At 51.0% G+C, this 10,000-nt stretch overlaps 1 protein-coding gene and 1 long non-coding RNA gene across 4 annotated transcripts in view; one reads left to right on the top strand and one right to left on the bottom strand.

Annotated features, from left to right (window-relative positions):
• The window catches only part of nrn1la (neuritin 1-like a), a 38,253-nt gene that overhangs the window by 11,250 nt on the left and 17,003 nt on the right, over nucleotides 1-10,000 (top strand). The window contains exon 1 of one of the 3 annotated variants that reach the window (XM_035417021.1): nucleotides 4,125-4,227. The exons of 1 other annotated variant lie outside the window; for it this stretch is intronic. The gene's annotated coding sequence lies outside the window, so the exon portion shown is untranslated. Of the gene's footprint in view, nucleotides 1-4,124; nucleotides 4,257-10,000 lie in introns of those variants that run through there. One more of the 3 variants, XM_035417020.1, reaches the window with a different exon arrangement.
• On the bottom strand, nucleotides 1,457-4,889 carry LOC118226983. Its single transcript, XR_004765134.1, has 2 exons — nucleotides 4,788-4,889; nucleotides 1,457-1,560 (listed from the first exon to the last, which is right to left on the bottom strand). It is a non-coding gene; the product is annotated as an uncharacterized LOC118226983 (long non-coding RNA).

Raw genomic sequence — 10,000 nt, 5'->3', positions numbered from 1 at the left:
GAGAAGGAGAGTGGGGGGGGGGGGGGGTGGTGGGTCGGAGAGAGCCAGAGAAAGAGGGAATTGGAAGGAAAGAGGGAGAAATGGGAGAATGAGAGAGAATTGGGGGGCGCCAGGGATTGGGGGGGACCAGGGATTTTGGGGCCCATGAAAAGATCTCGCATTTGGGCCCCACCACCCCAGAAAAATCATAGGTTGTGGAATTTTTTTTTAAGGCCCCTTTCAGTCATGGGCCTTGGAGTCGTCCGAACTCACCTTACGGTGCCCCTGGTGAGAGGTGAGGTAGAGGAGGGAGAGGAGGGCATGGTTCAATGGATAAGGTGAGGAGGTGCCCCCCCCCCCCACTCCCGCTGCTAATGTCACACGCTAACTCTGATAAGTTGCAGCGGGCGACTCCGGTTGTCCAGTCAATAAAAGCTCATTAGCTCCCAAAGTGGGTCAGTGCGTGGCTGTCCGCTGAAATGAGCCTCTCGGTTACTCTCTGTCAGAGGGCATCGTGGGTAAGGGCGGCGGGGCGGGGGGATTGGTGTGGGCGTGAAGTTAATTTTTTTGCTGGTGCAGGGGAGAGAATTGCCTGCTCTGTCCTCTACCTGTATCACCTCTACCCAAGGCTGTGCTGTGCGGAGAGAGAGAGAGAGAGACAGAGAGAAAGAAAGGGGACTTTTGATACTCATTTATTAAAACACAGGCAATTCATTACACGAAAACAAAAAAATACAAAAAGATCTGTCAATACACACAACATTACAAAGAAAGAGAGGGTGTGAGGGAGAGAGAGAGAATTACAATTATGTATTGTTCAAGTGCACATGCTAAACAGTCTAGTTAAATATTTTACATTTTATATTTTTAAATATGTTTCCTGTCATGCCTGTTCTGTACATGTTTTGACAGTGCTGCTCTAGATGCTAATAGAGCATCACTGAACTGCGTTAAATTCAGCAGGAGTGGGAGGTAGGGAAGGGCAGGAAAAAGAAGGGTAGCACAGGGAAAGGTAAGAGGGGAGAAGAAGAACAGGGGATGGAGAAAGGAGAAGAGATTATAGTCCATCCATGTGACTAGGTAGTACCGGTACTTGGATAAGTAACGGGTTAAAAAAAAGATGTTCTATGTACAATCCAGATGGCTAGCAGTTCCTGTTGTTCCTTCAGTCCCCGGTACATCCTAATCGTAGGAAGTTCCTGTTGGTGGCGGGAGGCCCCAGCGGGTGCTGCCCGTGTTGCCGCGAAGGCTGTGAACTTCCTCTCCTCGACTTTCAACAGCCCGGAAAATCGGAATGCATGCAGGTTCATTAATAACAGGGGCAGAGCTTTCAACGCTGAGAATAAGTCGGCCCGCTCTCCGGCTGGCACATGGGCAGTCTTCGCTGGAACATTCGTACACGTGTGCTTTTGATCTATTGTTGTGTCACAGAGGTGATTCTCAGAGAGAGCTCTTTCCCATTGTTCTGTGGAGGTTCTTTTTCTTTTTTTTTGGGTCGGAGAAGGAGGCAGAATGTCCTGCGTTTCAGCGGTTCTTGGTTGCTGGGGGGACCGAGGACCGGCGTCCACAAATGAGAATAACCTTGAGAGAGAGAGAGAGAGAAAAGGAGAGGAACTAAGAGACGGTCGATATACCTGTGCTTATCATTTCAACTTGACAGTCTGTTTTCTTTGCCCATATTTGAGGAGGACAGAAGAGGGGGATGAGAGAGAGAATGAGAGAATGAGATATTTCTTCAGATCCATATATCAAGAAAAGAATCTGTAGAGAGGAAATTATTTAAAAAATAGCAACAAAAAAAAAAATAGTAATAATGACTCACAAGGAAGGGTGAGAAACAGAATCATAAGAGTGCAGGTCGGAGAAACCCTATCCTGTACCTTCAACAAGTAAAGACAAAATCAGCAGGAGAAAACATGACCCTAATCGCACTAGCAGGAGGCTCAGACTCAATCTGGATAGAGACAGAGACTGTGAAGTTGCCTTCTTCATTATAGCTGAAAATGCAAAATAAGCAAAGTAAGTTTAGCATTTCTTAAAAAAAACAACAACAACAACAACAACAAAACAGTAGGCACCTTTTGGTGACCCTGTGCCCCCCCCCCCCCCCCCCCCCCCCCCCACCTCACCCCAGCCCTTCTCTGAATTTAACTGTTTGTTCCCTGTACGCCCGTGTCTCTCAGTGACTCTGGCTAAATTGGCCCATTTAGGCTTCCGTCAGCCCGTGAGCAGCAGCTGCTGAGGGGCCTGTGCTGGAAGCCGGAGGTTCCATGGCCCTGTCGGAGTGAAGCCAATCAAACGAAAAAGTATTTTTACAATCACAATCTCTCTCTATATCCCCCTGTCCCTCTCCTCTCTCTCTCTCTCTCTCTCTCTCTCTCTCTCCTTCCTTAATCACGTTACGCAACGGCCACTGAGTAAACGATTTTTGCAGCATCAATCTTTAATGCGTTTGTGTTGCACCGTCGAATTCCCCCAACAGGCCTTTCATGTTGAATAATGTAAACCGTCGGGGCCGTCCGATTCCACCTCACTGCTCTCTCTCTCTCTCTCTCTCTCTCTCTCTCTCTCCCCCTCCCTCCCTCCCTCTCTCTCCCTCTCTCTCCCTCCCTCTCTCTGTCTGTACTTCCCTCCTTCGCTGTGGAAGACGCCCTCTTGGTTTTTATACCGAATCGGAATCCCGTCGTCTCGGGTTATGCTGATGTGGGATGTGGGAGTTCTGGCTCCATGGCGACGGAGGGAGGGGGGGCGCTTAGCGCTCTTCACCTGCGCCCCCCCCCCCCCCCCCCGCCCGCCCCCCCTTATTGAGCTTGTTCTGACGGGCCCCTCGTCCTTCCCCTAATGGAGAGGTAATGGACACGTCCCCATGCCCCCCCCCGACTCTCACCCCATGTACCCTCTTTCCCCAAATGGAAAGGATTTGGCTGGGCCTGGGAGGTTTAGGGGGAGAAACGCACAGCCTTACTGGGCTGGCTAAGCCTTAGAAATGGCATCTGATCCATGCTAATGATGTGCAAATAGGCGTCAGGTCAGAAGGTTTTGCTCTGTTTGATTGGAGTGGTTCCTGTTGGAGGCGGTGCCTCTTTTGATTGGTGGGATTTGATTTATGATTTAGGATATGTTGGCCTACGGGTGTTATCATTTGGGCAGGATCACAGTGCATTGTACATTGTCTTTACATTGTTAATTCCCCCCCACCCCCAACCCCCAGCTCTAAAGGAGGTTGCTGGTTTGAGTCTCTATAGGTGATTGCACTCGCTGTGCCAATCCACTGGATGGCGGGTCATATTTGGTATGTGACAGTTGTCAACATCGCTGTTCACTCCTGGCGCTTGACCTTCATCCTCTGTGCCAAACTCTCCACCGATTTAATAATGTATCATGTTTGAGGGGGGTTGAGTGTATCAGGATCAAATCTGCACCTGGGTCGCTGCTCGTTACGCCGGCCGAGTCTCCGACCTCTTCGGCTCTTCCCCGTGTTTATTCGCTTCAGCAGAAGTGGCGCGCGCGGAGAAAGAGTCCTCCTGCCTGAGCCGTGCCCGCTCGCTGACCGCCCATTTTCTGTGTAGCGAAACAGGGGTGCGTGCGGGAGTGAGGGGGGGGGGGGGGGGGGGGAGGGTTTCCGCGTGCGAACAGCGAGTCTCCGCGCTTCGCTGCACTGCAGATGTGGCCGGAGAAGTGTGAGCCCGCACATGCTTACGAGTTCTCTGTGGCTGCACGCGGTTGCAAAACACGGAAGAGAAACAGAGAGTGAGCGGTTTAGGTGGGTTTAGCGCCAACGCACCCGACCCCGGATTCGCTTCTGCATATATATTTTATATAAAGGGATAGGATTAATGTTGGAAATGCCGGATTTGTGTCGTTTTTTGATGGGGGAAAAAAAGTACCGGAACTCACAGAGGATAGGACAGGAGTCTCCGTTCAATATGGAAAAATTCATCTTAATGGCCCTGATACATATGCGGCTATACCACATGTATCGAGGCAAGTTAACTTGAATAATTTCCTGGAAAAAGTGCACGAGATAAGCAAATAACGAATTAAGGGTAACGCAAGACCGCACATCCTCTTAGGCTACCATTCCACTAACGAGTCCTGCACCACCAGTATTTGCATAATCCCTGTGTGGTTATTATGTAACGGTGTTATCTGTGCATAATCATAAAATGCTACTGCGTAGCCTACGCCATTCGGCTTAATTGCGGACGCTCGCGGATCACAGGCGGACACACGGTTCCGGCTGACATCGTAAGGACTGTTCTGAGCGTCTTGATCGGGTACGCGATTTCGTGACAGGATTTTACTCTTAATGAGAGGGGGAACTTAAGTGGTGTGAAATGTTGGTCGAAATACAGTGCGACATCGCTGTTTTTAATCTGCGGGAAATAACATGAGACTACTCTCCTTTAAAACATAAATTTACAAAGAAAGAAAAAAAGACTTTATACATAAATGAAACTCATTTAAGTCTTTTAGTACCTCTCCTAAGGGTTTTGTATTTGCAATCAAGCCTTATGTTTGAAAATGCAGTAGGCTATTTACCGGACAACAGAATTATGTGGGCGTTTTATTTGAAACAAAACGGTTGTGCAAAGAGTCCATGAAGAAAATGTTATCTACAATTACGTCTACTTGACCTTCATGTTTGAATGACATCTTGAAAATCCGTTAAGTGACAACGATGTAATTAAAAAGAAAAAAACATTCCCGCGGCAATGTGTGGCCTGCTGTTATTGTGAAAATGAATTAATTCACAGTCGTCACAAAACCATGAGACCGAGCCACCGCGTGCGGCTTGAATGCTATACCTGGATTCCTTCGCTCACAAAGCAATCTTTATAGTTTTCCCATGGTGCTGCAGGACTGCCGCGGTGGGCTATGAGCCACAAATTGTGTTCACTCACTCACTCACTCACGGACGACCTTTGTAGGCGCATGCGCAGGAGGTGCGCCGTGGGTCTGGACGGTTTCGTGCTTGTTGGATTTGAGCTCTCTCTCTCTCTTTGGCATGTTACCAAACTGCTATTGTGAGGAAGTGTTTTTCCTTTTGGATGACACCGCGATTGTGCGGTTCACCGCGTCCTTTTTTCTGTTCCCGAACAAGTTTCTATCTGTATGTTTTTTTTTTTTGTTTTTTTTTTTTAAAGTTTATTTTTAGGAATTCGGAATTGCATTTGCGTCGCTGCAAAGTCCTCTGGAGGGTCAGGAGCGCAGATATCCTCCTCCTTGTTCGTGTCCCATCGACCACTGCTTCTTCTTACCCCCGCACTCTGCACCAGCACAGCTGTGCAGTCACTGTGTCACATGACTGTGTGTGCAGCTGGAGCAAGCAGACCGCAGAGCACCTGTTTACCACAGGGGGCGCTCTAGCGTGATTAGTCAGGAAATCCCTCCCTCTCTGGGTGACATTATTTTGTAATTATGACCCAGCCCACTGGGAACAGGCTGGCCTAATGAACCCTTTATCTACTGTAGAGCTGGAACCAGGCTGGCTCACTAATACCCCTTTTCCACTGTAGAGCTGGAACCAGGCTGGCTCACTAATACCCCTTTTCCACTGTAGAGCTGGAACCAGGCTGGCTCACTAATACCCCTTTTCCACTGTAGAGCTGGAACCAGGCTGGCTCACTAATTCCCCTTTTCCACTGTAGAGCTGGAACCAGGCTGGCTCACTAATACCCCTTTTCCACTGTAGAGCTGGCACCAGGCTGGCTCACTAATTCCCCTTTTCCACTGTACAGCTGGAACCAGGCTGGCTCACTAATTCCCCTTTTCCACTGTACAGCTGGAACCAGGCTGGCTCACTAATACTGCTTTCCCACAGTATAGCTGGAACAAGGCTGGCTCATTGTATCCATATTCTACTCCTATTATATGTGCCTGTTGGGTCTGTCTCCCATTGATGATGACACCTCCCTGCTGCTCCTCTGTCAGCTGTTCCCATGGGAGTGCCCACCCCCCCCCACTCACCTTCCTCTTATCTCTCCCAGCTCTATAAAAGTAACTCCCAGCCCCAACTCACCATGGAATACTCATCCACCCACCAGTTGCCCCCCTCCCATCATCTGTAGAATCCTGTGGATCAGAATCCTACAGGAGTTCCTTTGCTTCAGCCCCCCCCCCCCCCCCCACCACCATAGCCACCCCCACCCCTGGTTATGAGGATGTTCCCGGTGGGGGGTGGGGGGGGGGCAGCCATATAAAAGCACATGTACAGCGAAGAGTCGCGGGTAGGCGGGAGGGACGGGGGGGGGCGGGGGGGGTGGGTTGGCGAGATCTCATTTCTTTTTTTTTCACGACTTTCTCGGAGGCGGGGGGTCCTGGGGGGGGTCTCCCGTCGTCCGATTCGCCCATCGATTTCCGTTACCGGCATTAACGGTTCAGCGGTTTTTATCGCCCTTTATTATTATTATTTTTTTAAGAGAGGTGCTCCTGCAGTGGTCGTTGCGCAACCTCCGAGCCGCGGCGGGTCACATGACCACGCGCGGTGTTGAACGCGCTCGGTCTCCGGCGAAAGCCCGGACGGGAACGAGGGAGGGGGTGCAACACGCGGAGGGGCTTCGCCGAAAAAGCTCTCCCAGAGCACGACGCCACGCGCTGCGCCTCGTTCTCACCCGTGCAAATACCTCCTCTCTCTCCCTTTCTTTTTTTATCCTCTCCCTCTCCCTCTCTCCCCGAGCTCCCGTGAGTTCTCAGAACCTCCCTGCAGCCGTGTCTCTGAGGGCGAAAGCAGAGCTCTCCGCGCTATTAGTCTATTTTCACCCCCCCCCCCCCCCCCCTTTTTTTTCTAAAAAATACTCTGACCCCAGATTTCCCCAGGCATTTTTAATGTTATAGTATGTTTTTTTGTAGCGTGTCTTCAGCTCATCAGGACGGTGCTCTGTGGCTCTGCAGGTTTAAGCTCATCAGGACGGTGCTCTGTGGCTCTGCAGGTTTAAGCTCATCAGGACGGTGCTCTGTGGCTCTGCAGGTTTAAGCTCACCAGGACGGTGCTCTGTGGCTCTGCAGGTTTAAGCTCATCAGAATGGTGCTCTGTGGCTCTGCAGGTTTAAGCTCATCAGGACGGTGCTCTGTGGCTCTGCAGGTTTAAGCTCATCAGGACGGTGCTCTGTGGCTCTGCAGGTTTAAGCTCATCAGGACGGTGCTCTGTGGCTCCGCAGGTTTAAGCTCATCAGGACGGTGCTCTGTCGCTCTGCAGGTTTAAGCTCATCAGGACGGTGCTCTGTGGCTCTGCAGGTTTAAGCTCATCAGGACGGTGCTCTGTGGCTCCGCAGGTTTAAGCTCATCAGGACGGTGCTCTGTGGCTCTGCAGGTTTAAGCTCATCAGGACGGTGCTCTGTGGCTCTGCAGGTTTAAGCTCATCAGGACGGTGCTCTGTGGCTCTGCAGGTTTAAGCTCATCAGGACGGTGCTCTGTCGCTCTGCAGGTTTAAGCTCATCAGGACGGTGCTCTGTGGCTCTGCAGGTTTTCGCAGGTCACTGGTTCACAGGTTACTCACGGGTTGCTCCTTTTTGGGGTTCAGCGAAGGTCCACTTCTGGTCCGATTGCCGTCCGTGTTGCATCGTGTTCTGGTCCTGATTCGGTCCTGTTGCGGTCCTGATTCGGTCCTGTTGCGGTCCTGATTCGGTCCTGATTCGGTCCTGATTCGGTCCTGTTGCGGTCCTGTCCTGACAACGGCCTAGCACCAATGGCCAGCGGCAGTCACATGACCCAAACCCCGGCCGGTTCACGGCTCCACTGTAGCAGGAAGCATCTGCCGCCAGAGCTGACGAGCGGATTACCGAGCAAATAGATCACCGAGCAAGTAGGTTACCGCGCGAAGGGGACACCTTGACTGCAGTGAGCCATGGGGTGTTTGTATTTATTTTCTGAGTGTGGGAGTAGAGGGTTGGCCTTGTTTGGGGGGGGTGGGGTGGGGTGGGGTGGGGGGGGGGAGGCTTGTTAAATAATATGAGGCCCAGAGCGCCAGCAGTTACTGGGTGAGACGATTGGAGCGCTACGGTGAGGAGACAGTTTCCTTTTCAGCCGGGGGGGGGGGGGGCTAAAGCCATCGAGGGGGTGGGGGGGGGTTAAAGCTGTCCTCCGCTCCGTTAACGCTAACGCTGCAGCCGTCCGGGCACCGCGCCCTTTTCCTGATAATTCTTGAGTGTCACACAAATGCCTCCCCGGGGGGTGGGGGGTGGGGTTGGGGGGGGGGGGGGGGGGAGTGAATTGGCAGGAAGGGTTTTTTTGTCATTTTCTGTCTCCCCGTCCTCCCCTGTTGTCTTATTTTGTTTCTGCCAGCGAGGGGGGAGAAAAAGAGAGGGAATAAAGGTGAGGTAACAAGCTTCGTGTTGGCGGCTTGGGAAATCACGGCCCTCAACGGCGCACTGTACTGCACTGTACTGTCTGGGCAGCTCAAACCAGTACGCGCGGAGTAGACATCAGTTACCTGGGATGGATTTTTATCTCTCTCTCTTCTGCTCCAACCACCACCCCTCACCACTCCCCCCCCCACCCTGCTTCCCTCCAACTATGATTTACACGAAAAGATTTCCCCCTTAAACTGGGATGAAGCTCTCGCTATGTCTGAAAGAAGACATCGGTTTTTTTTTTTTTTTGCTGTTTTCAAGTTAAAATGGAGAGCAGAAGAGTGTGGTGTTATACCTATAATGCAGCGATTAACTAGGTAGTCTATGCTATGCTAACTGCACTGTTCTGTGCTTAACAGTAGTGTAGCATAATGATTATTGAACTGGCCATGTAGCTTAGAGGTTGCGGGTTTGACTCCCTGATGAAGCGCTGCTGCTGCTGTATCCCAGATCACTTGACTTTGCATGAATACACATCCAGCTGGATGAAAAGGATCTTGTGCAAAACTGTACAAAGACAGCAGGCTGTTTAAGTTAGAGCAAGACTGTGGAGCAGCGTGCAGTTAGGCTTTTAACGTGTCAGCCGGCTAGCAGCTTCTCCAGACTGGGCATGCCCCTACTGTGCCTTTAGCATCACTCTGGTCCGCAGCGGGAGAGACGGGCTTTTACTGAGCCAGCATGTCACCGAAGAGGTCTCTGCTCATAGCCAGCCTCTTCTTGCTTATCCATCTTTGTGGAAATTGAACCTACTGCAATATACAGTATTGCTGTCATATATATTGTGGACCTTTTTGTAGAAAAAAAAAAATCAGTATCTGAAAGTGGCAATAATTTTTTATATTTTCCCATATGTTTTGAAGTGTTGCGATACCTTTTCTTTTTCTCACGATAAAATATTTTACTTCAGTATATTTTGCGGTGTGTTCATCTTCCATAAGAGCGGGTGTGCATTACTAGCTCCACGGGCCTCTAGAGTTCTGCGGGTTCGAATCCCAGCCAGGGGGGTCACTGTGGCTCTGCTGAATTGTGCCCGGGAAAGAAGCCCGGCCCTCGCGAAAAGGCTGGGACGCAAGCGCGGCGTGTTTAACGCGGTGATGGAGCGTGTCTGTTTAAACGCGGTTTGTGCTCGTTGTCGCAGGCCGCCATCTTGTGTCAAGGCCTGCGAACGGTGCCTCCATTCCGGCTCAGAGCCTCAGAGGACGAGCGAGTTTTGGGCTGGAGGAGAGTCACCGCGCGTCAGTCCACCGTTCGGCATCGTCGCCCACAGCCGCTGCGGAGTGGTTGCGTTCTTCTGCAGGAGTACGAGGCGTCATTACATCACATTACATTACAGGCGTTTAGCAGACGCTCTCATCCAGAGCCACTTACACAACTCATTACATGGTATTTACATTGTATCCATTTTATACAGCTGGATATACACTGAAGCAATGCAGGTTAAGTACCTTTAGCTCAAGGGTACAACGGCAGTGTCCTACCGGGGAATCGAACCGGGTTGATCTCTAGATTACAAGACCACCTCCTTACCCATTATACTACGCTGCTGCATCATTTATTGATGGTCTTCTGTGGCGGCCTTGACACGGAAAGAGCTCCAACGCAACACAGGGGAACAGGGGAAAGTGCGTCTTCGGCGTGTTTTTCGGCCATGAGTAGGCCTCTCGGCGCAG

This window comes from Anguilla anguilla, chromosome 5 (assembly GCF_013347855.1).
Source record: "Anguilla anguilla isolate fAngAng1 chromosome 5, fAngAng1.pri, whole genome shotgun sequence".
Classification (NCBI taxonomy): Eukaryota; Metazoa; Chordata; class Actinopteri; order Anguilliformes; family Anguillidae; genus Anguilla; species Anguilla anguilla.
This window is presented reverse-complemented; position numbering and strand designations above follow the sequence as displayed.